Genomic DNA, 10350 nt, shown 5'->3' with positions numbered 1-10350 from the left:
CTTTTCGCAAGGCACCTTCCACTAGGGAAGCGCAGGCAACCCGAAGGCGAGTCGAAGACAACCTGAAGGCATCACCCGAGGGACATGAAGGAATGCACCAGTGGAGTTCGCTGCACAGGCAGGGATCCGTCCAACTCGCACAAACCGAACACAACTCACGCGCCACGACGTACACTGTGCACCAGCCCCCCAAAACGAATCACCCCCCGAAGGACCAAGAAGCCCGACGAACGCGCGAAAACATTTAGAGAGGCCGAGCAAGAACCGGTTAGCGCGAATGCAAATAACAAGCGCAACAGGCAACTTTCGAGGGACATACTTTTCGCAACAAGCTTCCACTAGGAAAGCATGGGCAACTCGTTCGAACGTCAAAGCCAACCAAATGGCAATTACCCGAGGGACACGCTTTTCGCAAGGCACCTTCCACTAGGGAAGCGCAGGCAACCCGAAGGCGAGTCGAAGACAACCTAAAGGCATCACCCGAGGGACATGGAGGAATGCACCAGTGGAGTTCGCTGCACAGGCAGGGATCCGTCCAACTCGCACAAACCGAACACAACTCACGCGCCACGACGTACACTGTGCAGCAGCCCCCCAAAACGAATCGCCCCCCGAAGGACTAAGAAGCCCGACGAACGCACGAAAACATTTAGAGAAGCCGAGCAAGCACCGGTTAGCGCGAATGCAAATAACAAACGCAACAGGCAACTTTCGAGGGACATACTTCTCGCAACAAGCTTCCACAAGGAAAGCACAGGGAACTCGTTCGCACGCCAAAGCCAACCAAATGGCAATTTAACCGAGGGACATGCATTTCGCAAGGCAACTTGTACAATTACCCGAGGGACATGGCATGCTTGCCAAGGCCGTGGCATGACATGCTGCTGGCCGAGGCCGTGGCAAGGCATGCTGATGGCCGAGGACGTGGCAAGGCATGCTGATGGCCGAGGCCGTGGCATGGCATGCCATGCTGCTGGACAAGGCCGTGGCAAGGCATGCTGCTGGCCAAGGCGTTGGCATGGCATGCTGCTGCTGACCAAGGCTTGGGCTTGCCATGCTGCAGGCCAAGGCCGCGGCATGGCATGCTGCCGGCCAAGGCCGCGGCATGGCATGCTGCTGGCCAAGGCTTTGGCATGCCATGTTGCTGGGCAAGGCCGTGGCATGGCATGCTGCTGGCCAAGGCCGTGGCATGACATGCTGGCCAAGGCCGGGGCATGGCAAGCTGCTGGCCAAGGTCGTGGCATGGCACGCTGCTGGCCAAGGCCGGGGCATGGCACGCTGCTGGCCAAGGCCGGGGCATGGCACGCTGCTGGCCAAGGCCGTGGCATGACAAGCTTGCCAAGGCCGGGGCATGGCATGCTGCTGGCCAAGGCTTTGGCATGCCATGCTGCTGGCCAAGGCCGGGGCATGGCATGCTGCGGGCCAAGGCTTTGGCATGCCATGCTGCTGGCCAAGGCCGTGGCATGACATGCTGCTGGCCAAGGCCGTGGCATGACATGCTGCTGGCCAAGGCCGGGGCATGGCATGCTGCTGGCCAAGGCCGTGGCATGGCATGCAGCTGGCCAAGGCCGGGGCATGGCATGCTGCTGGCCAAGGCCGTGGCATGGCATGCTGCTGGCCAAGGCCGTGGCATGGCATGCTGCTGGCCAAGGCCGGGGCATTGCATGCTGCTGGCCAAGGCCGTGGCATGGCATGCTGCTGGCCAAGGCCGGGGCATGGCATGCTGCTGGCCAAGGCCGTGGCATGGCATGCTGCTGGCCAAGGCCGTGGCATGGCATGCTTGCCAAGGCCAGGGCATGGCATGCTGCTGGCAAAGGCTTTGGCATGCCATGTTGCTGGCCAAGGCTGTGGCATGGCATGCTGGCCTAGGCCAACGTGCCCCCGCCACCACCGCGGGCAGCCACTCGACGCATCCCGTGCTTGGCTATGTAGTTTCGATGCCACAAGCCAAGCGATGGCATGTGCCAAGCGCCCGCCTAGGCATAGGCATGGCCTGTGGCCTGGCCATGCTGGCCAGCCTTAAGGGAGGTGCCCCCCCCTTATAATAGCCTGTTAAGCCCTTTTCAATCTGGCAGGAGGAAACATCGACCATGTTTGAGGAGTCATAATGGGGTTTTTTTAAAAAGTAATGGTTTTTTGCCAAAACTTTCAACATGAAAGTTGTAGGAAATAATTTAATACACCATAAAAAAAATTATAAAAAAATATTTGGCCACCGGAAATATTTTATTTTAATTTATTTCGATTTTAATACTTAAAAAATAATAAAAATTACTAAAAATACTCAAAAAATTCTAGAAAAATTCCAACAATTATAAGATGAGGCACTAGTAATTATAGTAATTTTTTTAATTATTTTTTTATTTTTTATTTATTTTATTATAATTTTTATGAGTAAATAAATAATTAAAAAGCCCGACGAACGTGCAAAAACTCTTAGAGAAACCGAGCAAGCATCGGATAGCTCGAATGCAAATAACAAACGCAACAGGCAACTTCCGAGGGACATACTTTTCCCAACAAGCTTCCACTGGGGAAAGCACTAGCAACGTGTTCGCAAGTCAAAGCCAACCAAACGGCTATTACCCGAGGGACATGCATTTCGCAAGGCAACATATACGTAAGTCAAAGCCAAACCAAATGGCAATTACACGAGGGACAGGATTGCTTGCCAAGGGCGTGGCATGCGATGTTCTAGCCCAAGGCCAAGGCACGCCACGCTGCGGGACAAGGCCGTGGCATGGCATGCTGCTGGCCTAGGCCTTGGCATGGCATGCTGCTGGCTTTGGCTGGCCTGCCATGCCCGTGGCATCGCATGCTGCTGGCCTTGGCCTGGGCATGGCATGCGGCTGGCTTTGGCTGGCCTGCCTTGGCCGTGGCATGGCATGCTGCTGGCCTTGGCCTTGGCATGGCATGCTGCTGGCTTTGGCTGGCCTGCCTTGGCCGTGCATGGCATGCTGCTGGCTTGGGCTGGGCTGCCTTGGCCGTGGCATGGCATGCTGCTGGCTTTGGCTGGGCTGCCTTGGCCGTGGCATGGCATGCTGCTGGCCTTGGCCTTGGCATGGCATGCTGCTGGCTTTGGCTGGGCTGCCTTGGCCGTGGCATGGCATGCTGCTGGCCTAGGCCTTGGCATGGCATGCTGCTGGCTTTGGCTGGGCAGCCTTGGCCGTGGCATGGCATGCTGCTGGCCTAGGCCTTGGCATGGCATGCTGCTGGCTTTGGCTGGGCTGCCTTGGCCGTGGCATGGCATGCTGCTGGCCTTGGCCTTGGCATGGCATGCTGCTGGCTTTGGCTGGCCTGCCTTGGCCGTGGCATGGCATGCTGCTGGCCTTGGCCTTGGCATGGCATGCTGCTGGCTTTGGCTTGCCTGCCTTGGCCGTGGCATGGCATGCTGCTGGCCTAGGCCTTGGCATGGCATGCTGCTGGCTTTGGCTGGGCTGCCATGCCCGTGGCATGGCATGCTGCTGGCCTTGGCCTTGGCATGGCATGCTGCTGGCTTTGGCTGGGCTGCCTTGGCCGTGGCATGGCATGCTGCTGGCCTTGGCCTTGGCATGGCATGCTGCTGGCTTTGGCTTGCCTGCCTTGGCCGTGGCATGGCATGCTGCTGGCCTAGGCCTTGGCATGGCATGCTGCTGGCTTTGGCTGGGCTGCCTTGGCCGTGGCATGGCATGCTGCTGGCTTGGCCTTGGCATGGCATGCTGCTGGCTTGGGCTGGGCTGCCTTGGTTGTGGCATGGCATGCTGCTGGCCTAGGCCTTGGCATGGCATGCTGCTGGCTTTGGCTGGGCTGCCTTGGCCGTGGCATGGCATGCTGCTGGCTTTGGCTGGGCTGCCTTGGCCGTGGCATGGCATGCTGCTGGCCTTGGCCTTGGCCTTGGCATGGCATGCTGCTGGCTTTGGCTGGGCTGCCTTGGCCGTGGCATGGCATGCTGCTGGCCTTGGCCTTGGCATGGCATGCTGCTGGCTTTGGCTTGCCTGCCTTGGCCGTGGCATGGCATGCTGCTGGCCTAGGCCTTGGCATGGCATGCTGCTGGCTTTGGCTGGGCTGCCTTGGCCGTGGCATGGCATGCTGCTGGCCTTGGCCTTGGCATGGCATGCTGCTGGCTTTGGTTGGCCTGCCTTGGCCGTGGCATGGCATGCTGCTGGCTTTGGCTGGGCTGCCTTGGCCGTGGCATGGCATGCTGCTGGCTTTGGCTGGGCTGCCTTCGCCGTGGCATGCCATGCTGCTGGCCTTGGCCTTGGGGCTGGGCTGCCTTGGCTGCGGTTCTTATCACTAGACGTGCGTTGCGTGCGAAGGCGTGCAAAGGCGTGCGCGACCATGCGCGCAACACGCGCACCGTGGTCAAAAGACCACGCGCGCGGTTTTCGCACAGGCCACGCTGCCCACGCCGCTGGCATGCCAGGCCAGGCTGCCCTGGCCGGCCGCATGCCAGGCCGCCCAGGCCGTGCGCATGCCAGGCCGTGCTGCCCAGGCCGGCTGCATGCCAGGCCGCCCAGGCCGTGCGCATGCCATGCCGTGCTGCCCACGCCGCGGGCATGCCAGGCCAGCTGCATGCCAGGCCGCCCAGGCCGTGCGCATGCCATGCCGTGCTGCCCACGCCGCGGGCATGCCAGGCCGGCTGCATGCCAGGCCGCCCAGGCCGTGCGCATGCCATGCCGTGCTGCCCATGCCGCGCGCATGCCAGGCCGCCCACGCCCGCGCGCATGCCACGCCATGCTGCCCAAGGCCGCGGCCAGGCCGCGCAAGGCCGCGCCCAGGCCGCCCAAGGCCGCGCCCAGGCCGCCCAAGGCCGCGCAAGGCCGCGCCCAGGCCGCGCAAGGCCGCGCCCGAGCCGCCCAAGGCCGCGCCCAGGCCGCGCAAGGCCGCCCAAGGCCGCGGTCCAGGCCGCCCAAGGCCGCGGCCGAGCCGCCCCAGGCCGCAGCCCAGGCCGCGGTCGAGCCGCAGTGCATGTAACCCAAGGCCGCAGCCCAGGCCGCGCCCAACATGGGGCGTACCTACCACTGCCTTGCCCTGGGCAAGGGAGGTGCCCCCCCCTTATAATAGCCTGTTAAGCCCTTTTCAATCTGGCAGGAGGAAACATCAAGCATGTTCGAGGAGTCATAATGGGGTTTTTTTAAAAAGTAATGGTTTTTTGCCAAAACTTTCAACATGAAAGTTGTAGGAAATAATTTAATACACCATAAAAAAAATTAAAAAAAATATTTTTTTACAGAAAATATTTTATTTTAATTTATTTCGATATTAATACTTAAAAAATAATAAAAATTAATAAAAATGTTCAAAAAATTATGGAAAAATTCCCATAATTAAAGGATGATTCACTAGTAATTATAGAAATTATTAAATTATTTTTTTCATTTTTTTTATTTTATTTTGATTTTTTTATGCCAAATAAGGGCTTTAAAAATTCGAAAAGCTACAGAAAAATTGCAAAAAAATAGGGAATGACATTTAAAATTGATTGTAGTGCATTTTTAATTGTGTTGCACGGTTTGGGTAAGATTATAAAAGAATCATGTTCAAAAAGATCGATCGAGGCGGTGGCACGCCATGGCCTTGGCCTTGGCCTTGGCCTTGGCCATGGCCTTGGCCATGCCTTGCACAGGGACTTGGCCTTGCCCACTGCCTTGGCCTTGGCTTTGGCCTTGGCCTTGGCCTTGGCATGGCATGGCATGCTCGCCGAGGCCGTGGCATGCCTTGCTGCTAGCCAAGGCCGTGGCGTGGCATGCTCGCCCAGCCCGTGGCATGCCGTGCTCGCCCAGCCCGTGGCCCGCCATGTTGGCCCAAGGCATTGGCATGGCATGCCGGCCAAGGCATGCTGGCCAACGCTGCACAAGGCAGTGCCATGGCATGGCATGCTGACCAAGACCGTGCCATGGCATGCTGGGCGAGGCCGGGGCATGGCATGCTGGCCGAGGCCGTGGCTTGCCATGCCGCCACGGCCGTGGCATGCCGGGCAACGGACCGGCATGGCCCAGCCCGTGGCACGCCATGTTGGCCCAAGGCATTGGCATGGCATGCCGGCCAAGGCATGCTGGCCAACGCTGCGGCACGGCGTGCTGGACAAGGCGGTGCCATGGCATGGCATGCTGACCAAGACAGTGCCATGGCATGCTGGCCGAGGCCGTAGCATGGCATGCTGGCCGAGGCCGTGGCTTGCCATGCCGCCACGGCCGTGGCATGCTGGGCAACGGACCGGCATGGCATGCTGGCCGTGGCGGTGGCACGACATGCTGGCCAAGGCAGTGGCATGGCATGTTGGCCACGGCTAAGGCATGGCACGCTGTGGCATGGCACGCTGGCCAAGGCAGTCGCAAGGCATGCGGGCCGAGGCCGCGGCACGGCCCGCTGGGCAACGCGGTGGCATGGCATGCTGGGCAACGCCGTGGCAAGGCATGCGGGCCGAGGCCTTGGCATGGCATGCTGGCCGAGGCCGTGGCATGGCATGCGGGCCGAGGCCGTGGCAAGGCATGCGGGCCGAGGCCGTGGCATGGCATGCGGGCCGAGGCCGTGGCATGGCATGGCATGCGGGCCGAGGCCGTGGCATGGCATGCGGGCCGAGGCCGTGGCGTGGCATGGCATGGCATGTTGGGCAACGCCGTGGCAAGACATGCGGGCCGAGGCCGTGGCATGGCATGTTGGGCAACGCCCTGGCAAGCCATGCGGGCCGAGGCCGTGGCGTGGCATGTTGGCCAAGGCTAAGGCATGGCACGCCGGGCAACGCGGTGCATTGGCATGCTGGGCAGCGCGGTGGCAAGGCATGGGGGCTGAGGCCGTGGCATGGCATGTTGGGCAACGCCGTGGCAAGACATGCGGGCCGAGGCCGTGGCATGGCATGCGGGCCGAGGCCGTCCGTGGCATGGCATGCGGGCCGAGGCCGTGGCACGACATGTTGGCCAAGGCTAAGGCATGGCACGCCGGGCAACGCGGTGGCATGGCATGCTGGGCAACGCGGTGGCAAGGCATGCGGGCCGAGGCCGTGGCATGGCATGTTGGGCAACGCCGTAGAAGGGCATGCGGGCCGAGGCCGTGGCATGGCATGCGGGCCGAGGCCGTGGCATGGCATGTTGGGTGACGCCGTAGCAAGGCATGCGGGCCGAGGCCGTGGCATGTCATGCGGGCCGAGGCCGTGGCATGGCATGCGGGCCGAGGCCGTGGCATGGCATGTTGGCCGAGGCCGTGGCAAGGCATGCGGGCCGAGGCCGTGGCATGGCATGTTTGGCAACGCCGTGGCAAGACATGCGGGCCGTGGCATGGCATGGCATGCGGGCCGAGGCCTTGGCACGACATGTTGGCCAAGGCTAAGGCATGGCACGCCGGGCAACGCGGTGGCATGGCACGCCGGGCAACGCGGTGGCAAGGCATGCGGGCCGGGGCCGTGGCATGGCATGTTGGGCGACGCCGTGGCAAGGCATGCGGTCCGAGGCCGTGGCATGTCATGCGGGCCGAGGCCATGGCATGGCATGCGGGCCGAGGCCGTGGCATGGCATGTTGGGCGACGCCGTAGCAAGGCATGCGGGCCGAGGCCGTGGCATGTCATGCGAGCCGAGGCCGTGGCATGGCATGCGGGCCGAGGCCGTGGCATGGCAAGTTGGGCGACGTCGTGGCAATGCATGCGGGCCGAGGCCGTGGCATGTCACGCGGGCCGAGGCCGTGGCATGGCATGCGGGCAGAGGCCGTGGCATGGCATGTTGGGCGACGCCGTCGCAAGGCATGCGGGCCGAGGCCGTGGCATGGCATGCGGGCCGAGGCCGTGGCATGGCATGTTGGGCGACGCCGTAGCAAGGCATGCGGGCCGAGGCCGTGGCATGGCATGTTTGGCAACGCCGTGGCAAGACATGAGGGCCGTGGCATGGCATGGCATGCGGGCCGAGGCCGTGGCACGACATGTTGGCCAAGGCTAAGGCATGGCACGCCGGGCAACGCGGTGGCATGGCATGCTGGGCAACGCGGTGGCAAGGCATGCGGGCCGGGGCCGTGGCATGGCATGTTGGCCAACGTCGTAGCAAGGCATGCGGGCCGAGGCCGAGGCCGTGGCACGGCATGCGGTCCGAGGCCGTGGCACGGCATGCGGTCCGAGGCCGTGGCATGTCATGCGGGCCGAGGCCGTGGCATGGCATGTTGGGCGACGCCGTAGCAAGGCATGCGGTCCGAGGCCGTGGCATGTCATGCGGGCCGAGGCCGTGGCATGGCATGTTGGGCGACGCCGTAGCAAGGCATGCGGGCCGAGGCCGTGCCGTGGCATGCGGGCCGAGGCCGTGGCATGGCATGCGGGCCGAGGCCGTGGCATGGCATGTTGGGCGACGCCGTAGCAAGGCATGCGGGCCGAGGCCGTGGCATGGCATGCGGGCCGAGGCCGTGGCATGGCATGCGGGCCGAGGCCGTGGCATGGCATGTTGGGCGACGCCGTCGCAAGGCATGCGGGCCGAGGCCGTGGCATGGCATGCGGGCCGAGGCCGTGGCATGGCATGCGGGCCGAGGCCGTGGCATGGCAAGTTGGGCGACGTCGTGGCAAGGCATGCGGGCCGAGGCCGTGGCATGGCATGCGGGCCGAGGCCGTGGAAAGGCATGTTGGGCGACGCCGTTGCAAGGCATGCGGGCCGAGGCCGTGGCATGTCATGCGGGCCGAGGCCGTGGCATGGCATGCGGGCCGAGGCCGTGGCATGGCATGTTGGGCGACGCCGTAGCAAGGCATGCGGTCCGAGGCCGTGGCATGTCATGCGGGCCGAGGCCGTGGCATGGCATGCGGGCCGAGGCCGTGGCATGGCAAGTTGGGCGACGTCGTGGCAAGGCATGCGGGCCGAGGCCGTGGCAGGTCATGCGGGCCGAGGCCGTGGCATGCGGGCCGAGGCCGTGGCAAGGCATGTTGGGCGACGCCGTAGCAAGGCATGCGGGCCGAGGCCGTGGCACGTCATGCGGGCCGAGGCCGTGGCATGGCATGTTTGGCAACGCCGTGGCAAGACATGCGGGCCGTGGCATGGCATGGCATGCGGGCCGAGGCCGTGGCTCGACATGTTGGCCAAGGCTAAGGCATGGCACGCCGGGCAACGCGGTGGCATGGCATGCTGGGCAACGCGGTGGCAAGGCATGCGGGCGGAGGCCGTGGCATGGCATGCGGGCGGAGGCCGTGGCATGGCATGCGGGCCGTGGCCGTGGCATGGCATGTTGGGCGACGCCGTCGCAAGGCATGCGGGCCGAGGCCGTGGCATGGCATGTTTGGCAACGCCGTGGCAAGACATGCGGGCCGAGGCCGTGGCATGGCATGCGGGCCGAGGCCGTCCGTGGCATGGCATGCGGGCCGAGGCCGTGGCACGACATGTTGGCCAAGGCTAAGGCATGGCACGCCGGGCAACGCGGTGGCATGGCATGCTGGGCAACGCGGTGGCAAGGCATGCGGGCCGAGGCCGTGGCATGGCATGTTGGGCAACGCCGTAGAAGGGCATGCGGGCCGAGGCCGTGGCATGGCATGCGGGCCGAGGCCGTGGCATGGCATGTTGGGCGACGCCGTAGCAAGGCATGCGGGCCGAGGCCGTGGCATGTCATGCGGGCCGAGGCCGTGGCATGGCATGCGGGCCGAGGCCGTGGCATGGCATGTTGGCCGAGGCCGTGGCAAGGCATGCGGGCCGAGGCCGTGGCATGGCATGTTTGGCAACGCCGTGGCAAGACATGCGGGCCGTGGCATGGCATGGCATGCGGGCCGAGGCCGTGGCACGACATGTTGGCCAAGGCTAAGGCATGGCACGCCGGGCAACGCGGTGGCAAGGCATGCGGGCCGAGGCCGTGGCATGGCATGTTGGGCGACGCCGTAGCAAGCCATGCGGGCCGAGGCCGTGCCGTGGCATGCGGGCCGAGGCCGTGGCATGGCATGTTGGGCGACGCCGTAGCAAGGCATGCGGGCCGAGGCCGTGGCATGTCATGCGGGCCGAGGCCGTGGCATGGCATGCGGGCCGAGGCCGTGGCATGGCATGTTGGCCGAGGCCGTGGCAAGGCATGCGGGCCGAGGCCGTGGCATGGCATGTTTGGCAACGCCGTGGCAAGACATGCGGGCCGTGGCATGGCATGGCATGCGGGCCGAGGCCGTGGCACGACATGTTGGCCAAGGCTAAGGCATGGCACGCCGGGCAACGCGGTGGCAAGGCATGCGGGCCGAGGCCGTGGCATGGCATGTTGGGCGACGCCGTAGCAAGCCATGCGGGCCGAGGCCGTGCCGTGGCATGCGGGCCGAGGCCGTGGCATGGCATGTTGGGCGACGCCGTAGCAAGGCATGCGGGCCGAGGCCGTGGCATGTCATGCGGGCCGAGGCCGTGGCATGGCATGCGGGCCGAGGCCGTGGCATGGCATGTTGGCCGA

Source organism: Camellia sinensis, unplaced genomic scaffold (assembly GCF_055761805.1).
Source record: "Camellia sinensis isolate YWXY unplaced genomic scaffold, ASM5576180v1 Unanchor4, whole genome shotgun sequence".
NCBI lineage: Eukaryota > Viridiplantae > Streptophyta > Magnoliopsida > Ericales > Theaceae > Camellia > Camellia sinensis.
Note: the sequence above shows the minus strand (reverse complement) of the source record.